Source organism: Neofelis nebulosa, chromosome 5 (genome assembly GCF_028018385.1).
Source record: "Neofelis nebulosa isolate mNeoNeb1 chromosome 5, mNeoNeb1.pri, whole genome shotgun sequence".
Taxonomy (NCBI): Eukaryota; Metazoa; Chordata; class Mammalia; order Carnivora; family Felidae; genus Neofelis; species Neofelis nebulosa.
Window position 1 is genome coordinate 61,009,442 of NC_080786.1, and position 22,256 is coordinate 61,031,697.

At 38.1% G+C, this 22,256-nt stretch overlaps 2 protein-coding genes across 3 annotated transcripts in view; one reads left to right on the forward strand and one right to left on the reverse strand.

Annotated features, from left to right (window-relative positions):
• PDCD10 (programmed cell death 10) overlaps positions 1 to 13,983 on the reverse strand; it is a 46,778-nt gene extending 32,795 nt beyond the window's left edge. Inside the window, exon 1 of the mRNA XM_058730424.1 lies at positions 13,847 to 13,983. The gene's annotated coding sequence lies outside the window, so the exon portion shown is untranslated. The remainder of the gene's footprint in view (positions 1 to 13,846) is intronic.
• A 345-nt stretch (positions 13,984 to 14,328) lies between these two features.
• SERPINI1 (serpin family I member 1) overlaps positions 14,329 to 22,256 on the forward strand; it is a 72,374-nt gene continuing 64,446 nt past the window's right edge. Inside the window, exon 1 of one of the 2 annotated variants that reach the window (XM_058730423.1) lies at positions 14,329 to 14,860. The gene's annotated coding sequence lies outside the window, so the exon portion shown is untranslated. Of the gene's footprint in view, positions 14,872 to 22,256 lie in introns of both variants that reach the window. The other variant, XM_058730422.1, reaches the window with a different exon arrangement.

Consider the following 22,256-nt stretch of genomic DNA (forward strand, 5'->3'; position numbering starts at 1 on the left):
ACACTTAGCTAAAAGAAATTTATTCATTCTAGCAAGAAGCAGATTCATGTTTATGTTACCACTTATAAATATATTTCTTTTTACCAATACAGACCTTAGTGCAGCAGATACATAGTAGACACTAATAAATGTTTGTTGAATGAACAAATTAATAAGAGATGGTCAATTTATAAGTTAAACCAGCCTTGCTAATAGTTTTGAAATATCAAGCCTACCAAAACAAAAACATACAAAGAAATCTAATTAATTCTATTAACAAAGATTTTAATTTACCGGTCATATTTACCAGTTTTCACTACTTCTCGTTATCCCAAGCTCTTCCTAGTATAGTAAGCTAAGAGAATATTAGCATCAGATGATTGCAACTAAAATCAGAATTCCAAAAGAAATTTACATGAAAACCAAATCAAACTAGAGAAACAAAACAGTTGCAGATTATAAATTCTAACGTCTCATTTTTATTAAGGGTGAGAGGATGTATTTTAGACCATAGGACTTAATTGGCATATAACTTAATAGTTCACAAAATTCTCAAAGTGCAAGAATTTCCAACATAGATTAGCCTTGCTTTACATAGGAGCAAGATCCAAAAAGTATCAGCTTTTAGCAGAAAGCAAAACTTTCTCTAAGGGCAAGGGTGCATAAGTGGTGCAGTTCCTAAATGTTGGACAACCTAAGCCATCACAGTCACTTCAGTGCTTATTAAAAACATTCCCAAGATGACTCAATCAGAATCTCCAAGAAAGGGTCCAGGAAGCTGTGTTTTGAGTAGACAACCCAGATGATTTTCGTGAACAGGACAGGCTGAAAAGCACTGGTATGGAAAGAACAGTGCCTAGAGAGTCAGAAAAACTAGTTGCCAAGGCGAGACTCAGGGAAGGGGCACAGGTAAAACTAAGTACCTGAGACAGGGCTTCTTTTTGGTTCTGACTTTGTGTAAGTTTCACTTAATCACTGGTTTGTTTTCCCAGCAGAAACAAAGAGGGGATAAAACTACATAGTCTTAAATGCTTTGAAACTCCAAATTTCAGTGATAATAAAATTTTATTACTGCGATCTACCAGAGGTTCAAAAGTAATATCATGGGAAGCTAAAATTCTTTTTATTTTTTTTTAAATTTACATCCAAATTAGTTAGCATATAGTGCAACAATGATTTCAGGAGTAGATTTCCTTAGTGCCCCTTACCCATTTAGCCCATTGCCCCCTCCCACAACCCCTCCCATAACCCTCAGTTTGTTCTCCATATTTATGAGTCTCTTCTGTTTTGTCCCCCTCCCTGTTTGTATATTATTTTTGTTTCCCTTCTCTTATGTTCATCTGTTTTGTCTCTTAAAGTCCTCATATGAGTGAAGTCATATGATTTTTGTCTTTCTCTGCCTAATTTCACAACATAATACCCTCCAGGAAACTAAATTTTTTTTTATCAGGTCATAAAAACTATTTACAAATTCTAGTAAAGAGATCCTCCCCAATAGCTGGTTGATTCAAGGTTTCAAATACCTGACAACTCTTTGCTTTCTCTTAAGCACCTGGCATCATGAATCATATCCATCAGGCTCCTGGAGAAACTCGATTTATTTTAAGGCTGTGTAGCTCAGTCTGGCCATTTTGCACAGCTGAAAAGGTGAGTCTTTGATATCGCAACCTATCGTTTAGGGCCTTCTCATCTCAAAATGTAACCAGTTTTAAATAAGAGACTACAGGTTTAGAGAAGAAAGCTAGGAAAAGGGGAGGCAGAGGAATAGGGTTAAGTAGAAGATCCTACTTAGATCAAAATAACCTTGAAGCCTTCAAGATAAAGCTACATCTCTCCTTCCTTTGCAAATTATATTGTCTAGGATTCACTCTCTTCCATATATAGTTTGCTTTTTTAGTAAGGTTATGTGGAACTCAACCTCCCTGAACATGTACTATGATCAGTTCAGTTTTTGCTGAATTTTGCAGTTAGGGACATCTAGAAACAATCTCTTTTGTTTTGGTTTGGTTTTTAGTGTTTACTTTCGTGCGCACACACGCAGGGGGAGAGGCAGAGAGAGGATCCCAAGCAGGCTCTGTGTGGATAGAGCACTACTAGTGCAGAGCCTGATGTGGGGCTCAATCTCATGAACCACCGTGAGATCATGACCTGAGTTGAAATTAAGAGTCGTATGCTTAGGACTCAAGTCGTACACCTGACCCACCCTAAAGCCCCCAAACAATCTCTTGTTAATGGTAAGGTAACATATGACACTTTGCCACCATATTTGTTTACATATATCAATATTTTTTCTGGACATCTTCAAAATATCAATGGAGAATTTGTTCAGAGCTATGGAGAAAAAGACCATTAGGTATTAAGATCTGAAAACAAGGGCTCCAATTCCGGTACTATCATCATAACCCATCTTAGCTCTGAGCAAGTCACTTTACCTCTCCATGCTTTAGTTTCTTTAAAAAGCTGAGCCATGGGGCGCCTGGGTGGCTTAGTCGGTTAAGTGTCCGACTTGGGCTCAGGTCATATTCTCGCGGTTTGTGAGTTCGAGCCCCACGTGGGACTCTGTGCTGACAGCTCAGAGCCTGGAGTCTACTTCGGATTCTGTGTCTCCCTCGCTCTCTGCCCCTCCCCCACTCATGGTCTGTCTGTCTCTCTCAAAAATAAATGAACATTAAAAAATTTAAAAAAAAAAGCTGAGCTGCACACTTGAAAGAGATACAGTTAGAATAAAAGATGAAGTAATTTCTAAATCAAACCATAAAGTCTCTATAATAAATACCTGTAATTTGCTAAATATTATATTTTTGCACTTTTAAATAACTATTCAAAGAAAGTACGCATTCCACAATGAATTATCACTTCAATCAAATTTTTAAAGGCACCCTCTCTATCATAACACAATTTCCAGGTATCTAGTTGATACCACTATCTAGTTGAAGGACTCCAGCTACAGTTTTCTTAAAAATAAGATCAAAAAGGTAAGTGTTCATATCTCTGTAAACATGACTGACCAAACAAGCATTTGATGAGCTATTAATTGAGAAGAGAGGTTCCAACTAAAACATCATCTGAAAGCTAAGATGTCTCTGAAAACAGGTAACACTGGCAAATTAGAATACAATGACCCATGAAGGAAAAATGCAAAATGTAAAAGTGCTCTAAATTTAACTCTATTACCTTTATCATTCTTGGTTAATTCTTATATGTCTGTCATACAGAGGCATTCCATAACTAATAAGCAGACTTGGTTCTAAACATACACTTAAAAATCAGTCCCTTTTAAAGCTTACAATTTATTTTTCTATAGAGGATTGGGGTTCTAAGAAACACTTCAAAATCCACAATGCTACCTAAAGGAAAACAGGATTAGGACTGTTTCCATTATACTTAGGTAACATTAATAGCACTGTCATTAGAGAGGTGGGTAATAAGCTTAGTGACTCTAGGACCAGACTTGCTTAGATTCATTCCTGGATCTACCACTTACTAGATGGAGTGACCTGGGGCAAGTTATCTAACTAGTCTGAGCTACAGTTTTCTCATCTATGATAGGGGAATAACATAACAGTCTCCCTCTGTTAAGGCTGATGTGAAGATTCAACAAGTTATTAGATACAGTGTTTAGAACAGTGCATGGCACATAGCAATTATTCAATATTAGCTATTACTATTACATTTTTATCTCAGATGAAATAACAGATCTCTTTCTAGAAATCAGGTCTCCTGCACAATCATCTAGCCAGGAGAATCAAGGACTCCTGAAAGCCAGATAAATAGTGAAGGATAAGTGATTCTAAGCCTCTTTAAAACAGCAGAACTGTTAATTGTTTTTCAAATAAAATATTTTATCAAGAGAGGTAAAACACACTAAACTGTTCATTCATCCAATAAACATATGAAGTAACTAGCTTCCTACCCCTCAGCCTCTCCCTCTCAGAGGAGCTCTTTAACAACTCTACACAGTTGGAACACCACTGCTCTAGACTATCAGGACACAAGCATGGTAAACAAGGCATTATGAAGAACAAAGGGGAATGGTCCCAGAAGTAAGGGTTAGGTGTTGGCAAAAGCCTTTCTAAGCCCACATTTTTCCATAATTCAGTTCTCAATCTCTCATCAGTAAATTTACTCTTACTCTTGTCATATGCTTATGCATTTAAGAAACTTAAATATTAAGACCCTCAAATTTTAAAGCTATACCAGCCATTATATATTATCTAGTCCAATTTTTATATTTTACAACTTAGAAAGAAATGCCCTTAGAAATTAACATTAAGAAACAAAACAGTGACAGACATTTTAAACAAATATGCTACTGAGCTACTCCAGCTTATCATACAGGTTATGTTGATACATACAGTCTGCCAAATGAACTACTTCTAGACTAACCTGCCCTGCTCCATATGTCATCCATGGGTCAATCTGCTTACAGCCAAGACCCCCAGACTCCACGCTGAGTGAAGACTGAAGCCAGCAGGAATCGGGCTCTGATTCAAAGTCGCTCCAAGTGGTACAAAGCAGCAGAAGTTTGAGATCTTCAGTTTGGTGCTGCTGAGACTTCTGACTCACTCACCTTACAAGTTAAACCGTTTCGTGTCAGTGAATGCACTTGTAGATTTTGGAGAGTATCGTCTCTTTTGTGTGGGAAGTATTGTTTAATATAGAAATCTATATGGACAAGAATTAAGTATTTCTACACACAGATGGACAGTACAGAGCAGTAGGTAAAGCTCTCAAATTCAAAACAAAGATCTGAGTGTTATTGTTTACTAATCTCTCTATATTCAGTGAGAAATTAATGAAAATATTGACTGAAGTACTCAGCTTCCTGGTTATTAAGAGTACTAAATGCATATTAAGCACTTAATACAGTAGCTGACACACAATATGCATTCAATTCATATTGTGATTGGTCTTAGATAAAATTCACGCACCTGACATGTCCTGTGGATTGGAACTAAGGTGAGGCAAACTCACACCTAAGAGCACACAATTTACTTCTGACTTGCATGACAGAGTAAGTGCCTCAAATTTTGTACCCTAGGCCCCTCATTTACCTCAGTCTAGTCCACACCTGCATAGCACACACAATGACAACCTCATATTGATATCACAATGTTATACAGCCCACTTTACATAGCATATTTTTAAAACTTTTTCTCCCTCATTTGCCAAAATGGAGACATAAATAAATTACTTGGGCCACCAGAAAAAAAGGTTACACGTCATCCAAAGCAAGTTACAGTATTAGAACACTTAAGAGAATTTGGTCAATAAATAAATTTTAACATTACTTGTCAAGCCTACATTAAAATTACTTTTCATTCTTTTAATGTAAATAGATCAACTTAATAAAAGAAAACTGTGGCCCAGAAGCGGACTGGGTAATGGAGTAAAATTAAGATGCAGTCAAAGACTTCAGGATAATTCATAAAAGGGTATAACCTATATGGGATAATGAATAGCTGACAACAAAATCAAAGGGCTAGTTACCTTTGAGTTACCTAATGGGAAATGGGAACAACAATACAAGTAGCAACAACTGGCTTCTAAGATATTTCTACAAAACTAATTTAGGGGGAAAAATACACATCTCTTTAGTTGTGACAATCCTCAATTTTTTTCCTATCCCAATGCCTAAGTTTCCGTTAAATCCTGGTCTGAATATAAATGAAACATTTGTTGTAGGGCAAGAAACAGAGTTGTCCCCTTGAATATGTTCATCTTTTGCTTATAAAGCTCTTAATCTAGTGGCTCATGAATCACATAATCCCAGAGTAGCCATCAAGTGTCTGAGGGACACCTTTCTATTTTCCTTTTTATCAGTATTTGTGATCTCCTATTTTAATTTCTACAATATGCATTTAAAATACCTTAGAAATTCAACTAAACTCAAATGCTCATACTGTTCCTATGTTCTCTATGCTTGAAGGTATAATTTAAGGAGTCTGTACCACAGGGGCTAGGCCTATCTGCTCTGTATCACTTATAATCTTAGTTATCTAAGATTTACCTTACAGACTCTTAATTGCCTATGGGCCTCTACCAAATACATTGTGTATTTTCTTTACCTTACCTTACCAAATTTCTTTCCACCAAAACATTGCCACAAGGCACTCACATGTTGATAAAATTGTTAGCTGCAGATAACAGACTGAGTAGGTCATGTGCTTAAAACTAGGAGCTAATAAAGACAAGGTTCTATCTTATAACAGTTAACTTCACTTTTAGCTCCTAACTGATCTTCAATACAAATGCTAGGAGTCACAAAAAGAAACGAAGGTATCTGCTTGTATACATACTTCCTCTTGTACCCTTCCTTTGCCAAACTAATTAATTTTTTAAGGAGGGACACCAAAATTAAGGTAGGACCTCAGAAATCTGGTGTTTTGACAACACTGCCAAAATGCCAATTTTATTATGGATAAAGACATCCAGAAAGCATATATATTTCTGAACAAAAAGATCACAGCAAAATTCAAAGTGCTTTGGAATTAAATTAATTAAACCTTGCAACACTATGAACTAGCATAGGGAGCAGTTGCAGCCTAGAGGTCAGGTCTGACTCACTTATCACTCCCAACTGTTTTTTGTTGTAGCAACCTTATATAAGTCTAAGGAGGCAGCAGGGGTGTGACATCTTAGGGTTTGGTCATTCCTTAACTCCCATCTCCACTGGAGTTCCGGTTCATCCTGAACACAGGGTGGTTGAATAAGGTAGTAAGGCATGTTTCAGTACCAGGGACCATATGGCTAAGTTAGAGAAGGTGTAATTGTTTCTCCTTTGTATCAGCTCTGGCCCAAAATTACCAAACGAATTGATGCATGCAAAAAGTACATAAGAAAAGGGGTAAGAAAGGGTGAAAGATAAAAAGGAAAAATTAGAAAAAATATATATATTAGAAAGGCTAAATGCCCACGTAACAGTTTTCCCATCCCTTTCCCCTAAAGAGAAGATTTGTTACTTTCTCTATCTCCTAGCAGCTAGTACAGTACTTTGGCATAGTCAGGCTAAGTCAGCAAGCGCTAGTTGGAGATGTGGTGATGAAGTCAGAAAAAGTCTGTGCCCTTGAGGGTGGTGTCTGGCAGGGAAGAGGAACAATAAAGAAATACGCCATGTAGAGCTGCCGCTCTGCATACCTCCGTGAGTATACCTGCCTCATGTTATACACATACTCACCGAGCAAGTTCAACACCACGTGCATGCTTAACATGTTTTGAAGAAAACAGAGAAAAACAACTATTGAAATACATAGATGTTCATGATTCCATTCCATACACATAAGCCCCAGAATGAAAGACAGAAAAGATATGGATCTGCTATTCCCCCTGCCAGACTCCCAGCTGCAGTACCTCTCACAACGAGCAGCTCACCACACTGTGACGCCCATATTATACATACTACTTTTCCAACATGGCTCTGAATAACAAGTCAAATACTTCACCTACTACTCAAAGGAAAAAGTAAATCTATTCCATGGCTAAAGAAAACTGGCTGGGTTAAAGTTATGTTAGTCTTCAAGGTGTAACTCCCTAAGAGATTTTTTTTAGAGTAAGTTTGAATATAAGTAATTTTTGCCTGCCATACTGACCTTACCATCTAATATAAAAGTTCTCTGTAACTGCAACTCTAAATCTAACTGCCTTCCAATAGAGCTCAATCATTGACATAATTTTTATGGCAATGATTTAAAATATGGTCTCTTGAGTGAGGCAGCTTGGATTCAAATCCTAATTCTAAGCAGTTACTGATTATATATAACCTTGGGCAAGTTGCTTAACCTCTCTGTACTTTAGTTTTCCCATTTATATTGGGGATAATAGTGCATCTACTTCTACTGTTGCAAGGATTATATGATATCATGTGAAATGCTTAGTCTGACGCCTGGCACTGAGTTACTGCTCAATGAATGCTGCTATCAGATTATATTCCAGCTTATTCTAAACACTTAGACCAATTACACATGTAATATATACTCAATAAATATTTGATAAATGAATGAACCAAAGTATTATTATGTAATCCATACTTACTTCTGGTAAACTTATTTCCAAGGCACTGGCCTCAGCAAACAATAGTGACTACCATTTAATATGTTCTACTGTTGTTCCCCAATAATTCATAAGCTTGCTGATAAAATCACCCTTTTTCCTTCTAAATAGTAACACTTGATTCTAAACAACTATAGTAAAGAATGAGATTGAGACTGAATAGATTCAACTTGCTCTTTGGGTAGTAAAGTTACTCAAACCAAAAATATGAATGATCTTGTAAGATTGTAATGCTATATTACATTGAAGATGAAATTCATTTTGTAGCTAAAATTATAAAACTAAATTTTTCCATCTTTCCACAAAAAAAAAAAAATGGACCATCAACTACATTGTTTACCTTTCTGCAAATACATTATTTCTACTTGCTGCAATAAAAGTGCTTTCATTGGTTACACTGTGATGTGGCCTAAAAATTCAGTAACTAAGACTGTAACTTTCTATTAACATTTCAAATGCAGTCATATACACTAACAATCGCACTCTTTAACTTCTAAATCCCGTTTACAGCTTATTTACTGTGAAATTAGCTTAATATTCTTTGTTTTTAAAATTTTTTAAGTCTGTTTATTTATTTTGAGAGAAACAGAGATAATAGGAGTGGGAGAAGGGCAGAGAGAGGGAGAGAGAATCCCAAGCAGGCTCTATGCTGCCAGTGCAGAGCCCGACATGGCACCTGAACTCACCAAAATAAGCCAGAACCAAGAGGTGAATGCTTAACCAGCTGAGTCACCCAAGTACCCCTAGCTTAATATTCTTCATAACATTACCTATTATCATGACCTTAACAATCTAAAAACATGTAAGAAGCAGTACTTCAGATTTATCCTCCACATATTGGTTATGCTAGGTAAATATGATTTAAAAAAAAAAATTTTTTTAATGTTATTTATTTTTGAGACAATGCAAGAGGCAGAGTGCAAGCAGTGGAGGGGCAGACAGAGGGAAACACAGAATCTGAAGTGGGCTCCAGGCTCTGAGCTGTCAGCCCAGAGCCTGATGTGGGGCTCAAACTCCCAAACCATGAGATCATGACCTGAGCCGAAGTCGGACGCTTAACTGACTGAGCCACTCAGGCGCCCCATTATGATTGTTTTTAAATCCAAGATTCAAATAACATAAAAACTGACTTTTTAAAAAAGTCAGTTCAGGACTTATCAAAGACATATTTATTAATAAAAACTGAGAGCATCATCAAATTTTAAAGCCAAATACCAGCAATCATTTTTTGATAATACCTTGTGGGACAGGGAATTGGCAAATTCATAAAAGCATATAAGGTTACAGCAACTCAGAGCTGTTGAATTTATTCTGAGATTATTATAGTACTGAAAGGATTAGGAAATTTGTTTTCACGACTAAAACCTAACACAAATTTATCCCTGAAATTTAGTTTGCATGTTTTTAAAATAATGATCTTTTTACTCTCATAAGTATATAGGTTTAAAGTAAATAAGGTATTACCTTAAGACCCAGTGAAATATGAAAATTTTCAAGAAGCCCAAAATATATTAACTTTTTTGAAACAAGCACTACTCAGTTTTACAAAGTCACCATGTCTAAAGCAGGTGATATTAAAAGTAAAATTCAAAAGAAAATGCCATGGTTAAAAAACAAAATGAAACAACAAAGGAAAAAGCAGCATGGATTCTGCTGAGGACAGAATGAGATCACATTAGGGAAGCGTAGAATCCATTAAAAGTCAGTTAGTTTCCTCCACATCTGTATTTTGTTATAATGAATGTTGCCTGCAAAAAGCAGGACAGTGATAAGGTCTCCAAAATGCTCTGTTGTACAGAAAGTTTGCTGTAACAGAATATGACTCCTTTGTCATTTTCCTATAGAAAACGATCTATTCTGATTTTAGAGATCTCCAAAAAAAAAAACAAACATCTTTCTACAATTTATTTTTTTAATGTTTATTTTTGAGAGAGAAAGACACAGAGCACGAGTGGGGGTGGGGCAGAAAGAGAGGGAGTCACAGAATCTGAAGCAGGCTCCAGGTTCTGAGCTGTGAGCACAGAGCCTGACGCGGGGCTCAGCTCAAACTCATGAACCGAACCGGAAGACATGACCTGAGCAGAAGTCGGACACTTAACTGACTGAGCCATCCAGGTGCCCCTTTCTACAATTTGTATTATAAAACTTCTGTCATAAGTCCTTTCATCTAAAGGTAGAAAGCGAGTCTGTTTTACTTATTTCTGTATTTTTGTCCCCAGCAGAGTGCTGGAGGCACTGTCCATGGATGTACTCATTCATTCAATCATTTATGCGTTCATTCAGTGAGTATTTACTGAAAACTTACTTTGTGCCAGATACTGTGTAAGTAGTGAGGCAAGGCACGTGACAAATGACAGGACCCTACCCAGGTAGCTTATAGTCTAATGAGGGAGACAGACATGTATCACATGAATTACAGAAATGATGGAGTTCCTACTGTGATGATGCTACAAAGGGGAAGTATGGAGTATGATGAAGATACAGTGGGAACTTACTATAGTTAAGTTCTAATTTTAGGAAGGAGGAGTCAAAGAGGGTTGGGAAAGGTTCCCCAGAGGAATGACATTTAAACTGAGATCTGCAAATTAACTAGGAGTTGGCCAGATCTGGGAAGGGGAGGAAGAGCAGTCCAGCAGGGAGATGGTACACGTATAAAGGCTCCCAAGTCAGGAAAGAACTTACATATGTAAAAACTGAAAGGTGCAATAAGTAAGAAAGGCTGGGTACAAAGATGGAGAGCTAGGAAGGAGGCAAAGGATAAACTACAGCATTAAACAGAGTAAGAGAATAAGGGTATTTGAATATTTAAGTAATTTTAAGTCCCTTTATCACGTAAAATAAATAAAATTTTTTATTAAAAAAATTTTTTATTAAATAAATATATATTATTATATAAATAAATTATATAAAAAATTTTATTAAATAAAATAAATAATTTCAGGCAGAGTCTTTATTCTATAATATAAAGGTCTACAATCAGAAGACCTGGATTATGCCTAAGTCCCACCAGTCACTAGTTAAATGACCTTACACTTAACCAATCTGAAACTCTTCATTCTCTGTATAAACAGGTACTTAATTATTTTACCTACTGGGGATAGAATAATACAGAGTCCTGTTCTCACGACTTTCTATACTTAAAAATAGATGCATATGGAGACATCCTAAGTCCTGTAAGAGATGATGTCCAAAAGCTGACACCAAGGCTCCTGAAAACAAAAATAAGAACAAATGTGGACACTGGTGAACTACAAACTACGATAAAAACGTAAGTGAACGCATAACTCTGTGAACCCTAACTACTTCAATGTGCAGAGATCCAAAAGGACCACAGTATTTTAGCATGTGACTGAGAGAGGATAAATGCAATAAAAACATTATTCCATCACTGCAATATAGATGAAATATCAAAACTGTAATGGACGTCAGAGATGATGAGTAATGACAGAACTGAAACAAGGAGAAAAATTAACACATACTGAACAAGTGCATTAAATTACTTTTACTTATTTCCAAATTTTTCTGACTTTTGGGTCAAAAGCTCATTCCACAACTTCAGCTGCATGCCAAAAGTTAGAGAACTCACTTTACACTTCCCCAACAAAAAAACAAACATCTACACTGCCATCTAGAAAACATATTAACACTCTTGCTTTACTATCACTAACTCATGTTCAGTTTACAGTCTATGTAAACTACCATATCCTTCCAATATAGCATAGTTATCCCCACATAAATTTTCTACTTGTTTAGTTGATCTTCCTTTCCTTGTGTCCATTACTCATGGTGCTACGTTATTCCTATACTTCCAACTTCATTCTATAGTATCAAACCTCCACTTTATTTTAAACGTTATGTTAACTTCTAGACCATCTTAACTTCAGTCATACGGGGAACAATATACCTCTAATCCTATAAAATGTTTCTGCATTCAAAAGTCAAACACTGTTGATAATATTTTCAGAGTACATTCAAAAATCAGCAGTTTCAATGGTTAACATATACAGTAGTAAACCATGATTAACTATTAGCTAGATACCTAAGTATTGTATATAAACTTATCACAAAGAAATTCTGATGTCAAAAAACATACACCTAAAAGTCTATTAAGGAACTATCCAATAAGAACATTCATACATGGTCACACTAACAATTATAAAGGAGAAGACTGTTACAAGCAGACTGCTTTCTGCTTAATACAAAATGTAATCGTCCGATTTTCCCATTCTTTAACATAAAATAGAATGAATTAAAAGTCGTAAGTAATGCTAAGAAAAATAAAATAAGTAAGTGCCTGACGTTTTTACACACATGCACGTGCACATACCCACACCAGGGTCAAGAAAATCAAGGGGAAAGTAGAGATCAACAAAAATGTGATGTTACTTCCAAAAAATGCAACGTATATTCTTTTCTAATAATGTGCACACTGTACTCTCTTGTTGCTGTTATTATTTGAAAAAAAAGTGTAAAATAAGTTTTTTGAAAGAATTCCTACACTACTGTTGTCAATTTTACAAAATGAGAGTAAAAACAGTCCTACACTAGGAAGGGAAAGGAATGCCTTGTAACTATAAGGATGGGATATACTTTTTCGACATTCTCCTATCTCATTATCTGTTTAAAATGGTGGTACAGGGGCACCTGGGTGGCTCAGTGGGTTAAGTGACAGACTGTTGGTTTCAGCTTAGGTCATGATCTCAGGGTTCGTAGGTTCAAGCCTCCAGTTGGGCTCTGTGTTCACAGCTCAGAGCTTGCTTGGGATTCTGTCCCCCTCTCTCTGCACCTCCCCCACTCGCTCTCTCTCTCTTAAAAATAAGTAAACATTAAAAAAATAAAATAAAATGGCGGTACAGTTCATCACTTAATATACTTCTAATAAGTAAGTTGAAACTCAACATTATTTTTCCAAAAAGTTAGAATGTGTCCTTCTTTTATTGAGGAATTTATCTAACTCAAAAAACTCTTCACTTCACAAAGGGCTTCTTAAAAATGCACAAAATGCATTACTTTGCGATTTTCCCCCACTCACTTCAAAAGACCACCAACCTCTCTACCCCTTTTCTTTCTGGTGCAGCAGCTCTATTCAGAAGGGGGATTACAACTGGATTAGATCAGATCTGTCCCTACGTGTGTGACCTTGGGTACGTCATTTATCCCTTCAGTTTCTCATTTGCATCTTTGAAACGGTATCTTTGAAAACAGAACGGGTGTAAAGATACCTTGGGACATATCTAGGAGGGTTAAGGTTTTCTGCTCAGAGGCAAAACTGCCTCCTTAGAGGGGCCACATCATGAAACTAGAACTGAATCCGTAGGTCTCTGTCAACATTTGACTCTTCCTTCTACAGTTCTCTTCTTTCAAAGGGCATAACCTGAGTCACCTCAAGAGCAGACTCCCAAGCGCCCCTTCCCTCCTCCACTCCTTCCCTATCCTACTTCTAAAGCAGGGGGAAAACAGCAGCCACATCTCCCCGCCCCAAGCCACACCTTCAGAGGACCCCACCCCAGACACATCCGCCTTCTCCCTTCTCCGGGGGCACCAAAGGCCAACCTCGCCCTTCCCCTCCCGCCCCCACCTAGAGGAGACTTCCTGGAGGCGTTCAAGGCCCAAGCAGGGCAGGCAGCATTTACAAACCCGCTTTACGCCACTCGCGTAGGGTAACCTCGCTTACGCCCATAGGGCCCCGTTCCCAGCCCCGTCCGCTCCGCCTGCCAGAACCAAGCCCAAGTGCCTCAGCCACGGCCCCTGTGTGACCCCAGACCTCTTCTGCTCCGCTCGGGGCTACAGAGACTGGGAAAGAACAGCCACACCTTACCGGCAACTGAGGCACTGACTTCACTTCCCACCTTTGGAGCCCTCTTCAACTCCCGGATCAATTCACTCCGGCGACGCCGGAAGGACCCGAGAGGAACCAGGCGTTGTCCGGAATCCTGCCCAGCCGGAGTCGCGCAGGGGCCTATGGGGACTCGTAGTCCCACTCGCCGGCGTCGATTGCAATTCCTGCACAAGCAAGACTACAACTCCCGGCAGGCCGTGCGGTAGAGCCTAAGGCGATGGGTGGGGACACTTCTACCCAATAAAAGGACAGTTCCCTGCTTTTGCGGGAGGAGGTGAGACGGATAGAGAGGGTGCTTGAAAAGCGGGGGGAAGGGAGGGGTCAGCGCTCACCTGCGCCAATCAGGGTGCTGGGTCGGCCCTGCCAGCGACTCACCCATTGTGGGGGCGGGCTAGCGGAGCAGAGGAAGGAAGGGGGTTGGGGAGAGAGCTTGAAGTGGGGAACGAGGGGTGGCTGAGCTGTGGGCGCTGCATCGGGGGGAGAGGAAGCAACGCGGGAATCGCCGGCAGAGAGGGAGGGGGCTCTGTGGGGATGCGCTCAGGCCGGAGGGGCAGCTTCCCCGAAAGCGGTAGAGCCCCAAAGACACCAGGCGGCCAGACCTGCGGGTCGCGGAGGGGTAGAGTGACCCTGGGCTCCTCGAGGAGGCTTCCGGGCCAGGGAGGCAGCTCCAGGTGTGAGGCCACTGACTGAGGAGAGAAGGGTCCCCAGGGAAAGGGAAGGGGCAGAACAGCTGCAGAAGTGCAGGGAGCGGGAAGGTACTAGGGCAGCAGCTTCCCGCCGCCACCAGCCGGGGCAGCAGCAGGAACAGCAGGGGGAGGAGCAACAGCTGCTGAATTCACCAACTAGAGGAGGGGGAGGCGGGGCTTAGTTCACTGTAGCAGCCTGAGGCGCAGTCTGGACTGTAGTTTCCCGGGAGAGACGAGAGCAGGAACACGAGCAGAGCGGAGCGCAGTCCTCCGAGCATCAGCTCCAGCATCCCACCAGGGGTTGCAGGTGTGTGGGAGGTAAGCGTGGGTGCCTCTTCTGGGCGTCCTCATACTGCCCAGGAGAAAGCGTCTTCCAATAGGAATTCTGTCAAGGCACAGGTAGAGTCTCTGACTCGGGTTAGGGAACGGGTGCGAACCCTTTTAGATGAAATACGTACATTTTGGACTTTGAAGGGGGGAAAAAGCAAAAGGTGGCTTGATTGTGGGTATAAAGGGCGTGGTTAAGTGTTTTTGGCGTGAGTTACACCATTAAAACTGTTTTGGGAGATCTTAGGATTTAGGGAAACCCGGATAATTGAAGATGAGGTTGATGGTATCTGGGTAGGTGCGTGGCTGGTTAAAAAAAAAAATGTCATTGATATAGAATTACTTCAGAACTCTTTCACTAGGAAAATAACTTTGCATTCTTCTTCAGTGTCTACCCCTTACGTTTTATCAGATTGTCCTACCACCGACCTGTTTTCCAGGGTGGTTTACTGCAGGTTCCTAAAATTGAGAGAGATCTGTATTAAGCAAGCAAATGCAGGCAGAATAATCAAGATGACTAAACCTATCAGAAGTATAACTTTGCCAGCGATAATGTAAAAATGTTTTAATGGATGGATACGTAGCTTTCCTTCCAGTGGCTCTAGAATATTGGAACAAAGACCAGGACTCAGCCTACAGTGGGAACATATGGTGTATTTCGTTGCTGCTTCTTATTCTCTCATTTGGGTCTGGTAATATTTATGCATTTGAAAAAAAAAAAAACTAAAGTACAAGAAAAGCTGTGCGAGGATCTTTTCTGTTAAGGGGGTATGTGCTAAATGGTTACCCTTAGTGTGTGTCGTGATGGGTTCAGGCTTAAAACACATGTAATAGTATCATAAAAAAATAGTTTATTCTTGGTATTAAACCATGTACAATTTCTCTGTTATTAAATACCTGTGGATGAAAATATGTTTTAATACTAGGTAAAGGTGAAAGTCATACCTACCTTTGTGCAACTATGATAAAATTGCAGGCTTTCTTTTTAGAAAGTATGTAAATAGCTATTTTCCTAGTCATTTTCTTTTTGTTTCCAAGGTTCTCCAGATTACATGGCTTTTAATCATAGTAGCATATTGCAGCATGTTTTCCTTTGAAATGCTTTCATTGTGACAGTTGTGTATTCCAGGGTCTGGGTGAATAATTTGGATTTTTTTTTTTTTTTAACTAGGGCCAATACAGTGGGGTAATTATCTTCTGTTTTCTGGTTTTCATGCTTTCCTCATTTACTTAGTATTTCAGGATTTTATTTTTGTAAAGCACACACAGTTCCTTTTTCAAAAAAAAAAAAAAAATGGCCAGAAGGAATTCTCTTTATAGATTAAAGTTCTATCCTACTGAGTGCTACTACTGATAAGCCTAAATGACTTATCAGTATATTTACTCCTCCCCTCCAGCACCCCCTGCCACATTCTTATACGCCAGAGAAATATATACACGGACAGATCTTAGAAAAACAGCCGCTTTTAGATTGTCCCCAAGCAAATCAGGTATTAGAAGCAGCAAAGAGCTTAGAAAAAAGAAAAAGCAACAGTAGCCACTGAACTTAGCAGTCGTGGTAAGGATCTGAGTTTATCTTTGCTATATATCACAGGTGAGTTTATTAATCCACGTAGCTGAAAAGACACTATGTAACTGATTTTAGGAGAAAAAAAATGAGTACTAGAATATAGTGAGGCTTTGAAAAGATTGTTTTTACCCTTGTTATTTGTCATTCTGTGGATTGTTCTGAATTAGTCTTAGAATCTTTCTTAGTCTCTGCTACCAATTGATTTTGTGAAACTGAACACCCGCTGTCACTGATTTATTTACTCCATGTAATAATAACAATTAATAGTAATTGGCAATGAAGTTCTTTCAAAGCCTATATTAAAAGATCTTTTGAAAGAGTTTGGTTGGGAATCAGTTAATAATCAAGTAAATGGGATAGAAAAAAAATATCAAAACAGTTGGAATTCAGATGTACTCTGAATCCCAACTATTTCTAGGTCTTCTGCTGTGAGGTATCATAAAGGATGGAATCTCATTAGGAATGACTGAGTTTGTAGTATTAAAGTACTGGATTTTTCTCCTGCTTCCAAGATTTGGATCCTTTTTATTATGTCAGTGAAAGAGATTGGGTTCCTGTATCATTTGGGAGTAAGACCATGTTTTTATAAGGGAGAAATCTTTAGCAATATATAGTACTTAGGTATTTGTTACCTTGAACTTGTGTCAAGAGATTTTAAATTGGTGTTCACGTTAAATCTCATATAATATGAAGTCTTCTTGACTGTATGTTACTGGTGTTGAGATGATTGTTCATGTCACAGTTTATAATTTTATGTAAAGTACTACCTAGGTAAAAAGCATATTATTTGTTCTGCTCTTGATTTTTACTATTTGTATATGGCTATTAGTGAGCATATGATGAGAAAGAAAAACCAACAGAGTGCACAATGTCTCTCTGGAATGGATAGTGCTCTGGAAATCACTATTTTTTTTAGCCAAAAGACTTGGTTAATTTCGAATTGCAATATATTTTGAACTTTTTTTAAATACAGGATTCTGACTCTAAGTTTATTGAGTGAAAATAATTGAGTAGCATAGATTTCTCTAACAGGAGGATTCACTGATGCATGCAGCACAAAAGAGCGAGACTTAAAGGTTCAAGATCAAATGGTTTTGGTGTGTTGGGAGGCTGATTTATAGAAGGAGGTAGATATGAAATATGCTGTTTGATAAACAGCTTGAGAAACTGCCCTTAGCAAGAGAGAAAAGAGATTTGATCTGTATTGTTAAATGCCTACACGTGATTTCATGGCCTTTTCTCCCCCCAATCATTGCTGGAAGCCTATACCCATTGTGGGAGACAATACTTTCCTATATTGCATTTTACAAGACCAGGGCTCTAACCCCTGAGATACGGAGCCTTGTTTCCTATATTGCATTTTAAACTGGAGTCAGACTGGCAATAATTCATTAGATATTGAGTGATCGTGGGTTATTAACGCAGAGCAAAAAAAGATCCACTGTGTATATATTCACTTCGAAGTGAATGAATTATTTGGACATAATATTAAAAAGAAGTAAAAACCCAAAAGGTGTTTTCCCCCTTAGTAACAGAGATACTTGAACCAGATACTAAAGATGAGCAAGAGCATCCCCCTCCCCCTTCTTCCATCAAACTTCAAAGGTTAATTACTGCTTTGGGGGATCAGGATTAATTATACAATGGTAACAATTTGTTTTTGTTTTGTTTTCAATCTAACGTCTTCAAAATTTAGTCCTTAAATTTTGGTAAGTGTGTTTGAACCAAGTAGGTTATTAGCTTCTAGAGACCACATACTTCTTTTCTATCTCCTGCTCATTCTGAGCATCTTGTGTCGTGCTCAGCATAAAGTAGTGGCCCTATAATCGCTTACTGAATTAGAACTACTGGCTAAGACTTTTTAATGTACACATTGAGACATTTTGCGTTTTGATAGACAAGGGTTAAGTTGACCTCGCAGAATAATTACTATACCTTAGCCTTTCTGAGAATGTCTGTGTGCTGGTTGGCCTTTGCAGAAGTGTCCATTGAGCCCAATTTCATTCAGACAGTGTGGGCTGCAAAGACTGATCTACAACTTTGTGTGGTACCATTTCTAAATTCATCCCAGAGACAGGGAATGTGGATGAGGGGAAAGGGCTCTCCCACTGGTGACAACCAAGTTTGCATTTCCAGCCAGGTCAGTCTATGGATCAACACAATTTGACCTAAGTAAAATACCTTTGCTGAAGCTTACCCATGAAACACACATTTCATTCCATAAAACCTGAATTTATTCTTCCATTTTTATAATCATTTGTTAAAAAAAAAAAAAAAAAAGAGCAAGAAGAAAGGAAGTCAGACTGTGTTTAAGTACATGTGGAATTGGGCATTTATTGTCTTTTGCATTTAAGCTTCCAGAAACAGATTAATCTGATTAGTGTAAGAATGAAGAATTCAAATGTGATTTTTCTTCTATTACTCCAAAACCTGGAGAATTTGAGTTAGTTGTCAATAGTTCTTTAGTAGTAAATTTAATAGTAACATATTTAACTGCCTTTTCTTTGCTTTTTAACATAGCTTTGCTAGCATGCAAATAGATACAAATTGCTTAGAACTGATGATTGATTAACCTTCCTTCTTCATGTTCCTTTGGCATGACTCTTCATGCTTAGCATTGTGCCTTGTGTAGAATTAGCTGAGTTTGTAACTGTCTTCCTCACCAGATGCTGAGTAACTTCAGAACTGTTTCATTTACCTTTCTATTTAAGAGCCTTATATAAAGTCTATCCTTGGTAACAATTTATTTAAATGTTTGATTACCTATAGAGAAACATAATTTTACATTTTTCACAAACAAATACAACTAAAAAGGGGATTGTTTCTTGGACCTCTCTTTTAGCACCAAATGCAGCCCTTTGCCCACAACCGTTGCTTATATAGAGTTAAATATAAATACTGATGTCTATTGTGACATTGTGAATGAACAGAGCAAACGTTGCTATTAATTGCAACATTGCATAGGCGTGTACTTCAGATATAAATTTATTAATTGGATGCCTTTTGGCATTGTCTCTGCCTCTAAAATTTTGCTGACTTAAAGATGTACTTTTAAGTAACATCCCCCACACATTCATATACACACGGTCTATGGCTTTTCTTCTTGATACATAAAAACAGAGACTTCGAGAAAAACAGATAAATGTTACATGAAGCTTTGTCATAACAAATTTAACTGGTCTTGAATGTTCAATTTTTAGTGAAATGGTTGCATTGGGAGGCCTTATTCAGGCTTATTAAACCTAAATTATATAGATATGTGTCATTTTGAGCCAGCAAGGGGAAGGGTTGAATTTGGCATTCACAGGGCTCTGTGCTAGCCTTCTGTACATCATAGCTACTGAAATGTGCATGGTACCTCCAACTCCAGCCACTGCTTCAAGACCCCCTTCTGGTTCACCCTAGGAAAGGAGCCTTCTGAGCTCCTCCCAGCTTCTAATTTAGTGTGGGAAGGAAGGCAGTTAGAATTTACTTTGATTTAATAATCTCATTTTCCTAAGTGTACTGTTTTTCCCCGATAAATCTCATACCAGAGTTCTCAATAACAGTAACTGAAGGGTCGCACAGTGATTTCTATGGCACAATCTAGTAATTCAGTGAGTACCTACCAACTTGGAGTCCATTTCCTTCCCACCGTCTTGGCTTCTTTTGAGTGGGCCCACAACAGTTCACTGGAATACTTTTGATATGTTACCCACATTGGATTGCTTCTGTCATTTTCTTGATAACTTAAATTTGCTTTGAAAAACTAACTAGTATGGAAACCAATTTGACAATAAATTTCATATATTGAAAAAAAAAGAAAACTAACTAGTTTTATTTGAGGTCTTTAACCCTATGTAACTTGAAGTGTTAGTTAACTTTACTTTTTCCATCTTTTAATAGTGTGCTGTAAACACTTTATTATAATGTATAATTTTAATTGTTGGGTACTTCAAAAAGCCATCAAAAATCATTGAAGAAATCAATGTTTTTTAAGATACAGTCAGCCTTCCAGTTAAACCTGTACAAAGCATCTTAAATTGCTTACAGATATCAAATCACTTGTTCAATGGTCAAACTAAGTTAAACTGTATTTTATAAGTCACTTGACATCTAATACTGGATAAAATTTTAATAATACCAGTATCCTGACAGCCACATAACAATGGTATAATTTTTGTTTTTGCTAAGTCAGGGAACTTTTTACAAATTGTATTAAAAATAAAATGCTGGAGAGCCTGGGTGGCTCAGTTGGTTAAGCATCCGACTTCAGCTCAAGTCATGATCTCGCGTTTGTGGGTTAGAGCCCCACATAGGGCTCTGTGCTGACAGCTCAGAGCCTTGGAGCCTGCTTTGGATTCTGTGTCTTCCTGTCTCTCTGCCCCTCCCCCACTCATGCTCTGTCTCTCTCTCTCTGTCTCAAAAATAAACATTAAATAATAAAATAAAATGCCAATAATCCAAAATTATAAAAGCCTAATCATAATTATTTGTTTTTTAATTATAAAAACAGATTTAGTTAATAATTACTAATATAAAGTTAAGTATTTTGAAGGAGAAAGAAATCTTATTTTCAAGATTATTAAAAAGCAAATTCTTACTCATATGGCCCAAAAGTAATTGACAATTTAAAAAATAGTTTTACAATACGTATCAACTAGAAATGCTTTCAGCTTCAAGTTTTATGTACAATTAATATAAAACAATAGGGATTTATTATTCTAGAACAAGAGGTCTAGAAGTAGTTGTTCACTTTTTTGTTTAGAAACTCAGTGTCGTCAAAGTTTTGTGCTCATGCTTTTTCTCGTACTTGCTGCACATAGGGTGTTCCTCCTGATCCAGATATCATCTTCTACTTCAAGGCAGGAAGAATAAGGAATGGCTGTACCTATTGAGTGTTTCTCTTTTAGTGAGGAAATAAAAGCTTTCCCAACAACCTGTTCCTGCAAATGTCCAACGTGGACCTACTGGCACATGGCATGTGGATGCCTCTAGCTTTTTTTTTTTAAAGTTTATTTATTTTTGGGACAGAGAGAGACAGACCATGAACAGGGGAGGGTCAGAGAGAGGGAGACACAGAATCCGAAGCAGGCTCCAGGCTCTGAGCTGTCAGCAGAGAGCCCGACGCGGGGCTCCATCTCACAGACCGTGAGATCATGACCTGAGCCGAAGTCGGATGCTTAACCGACCGAGGCACCCAGGCGCCCCTGGATGCCTCTAGCTTTAAGAGAAGCTTAGGTATCAAGGACTTTTGGCCTTTGCGGTGGATAAAGCAGGGAAACAGTAGCTTGAGAATAATTTGGGGGTAATGAGTCAATAGTTTCAGCTGTAGTCTCATAATTAAGACCATGTTAACTTTAAATTGTATTTCTTCTCATTCTAACTCTGCCGACTGTTTATTTGTTGTTTCACCCGGGTTAGAAAAAGCTAACCATCTTATACCACGTTTTCATTTCTGTAGCTACCAAACTTCAAGTCTCTGGGCCAAGGCATTCCTCACAGACTGATGGTATCTCTGGTTAAAAGGTCATCTGGCCCATACAACATTTAATACTTGTCCTATACTTTTTATCACAGATGTAATAACACCTGAAAGGATGATTCTCTTATAAATCTACTTTAAATTTCAAGGTAACAATGAACCTCCATATAGACTGTATTTGAGAATATAGATATAATACAAATGAAAGAACAATTAAATATTAGATTCTTTTTTAAGATTTGTTTAGCTGCCTGAAAAAGTAACATAAGCCAGTTTCATAGAGAGGAACTCACTCTAAAAGATTTTAATCCTGGAGGCGTCTGGGTGGCTCAGTTGGTTAAG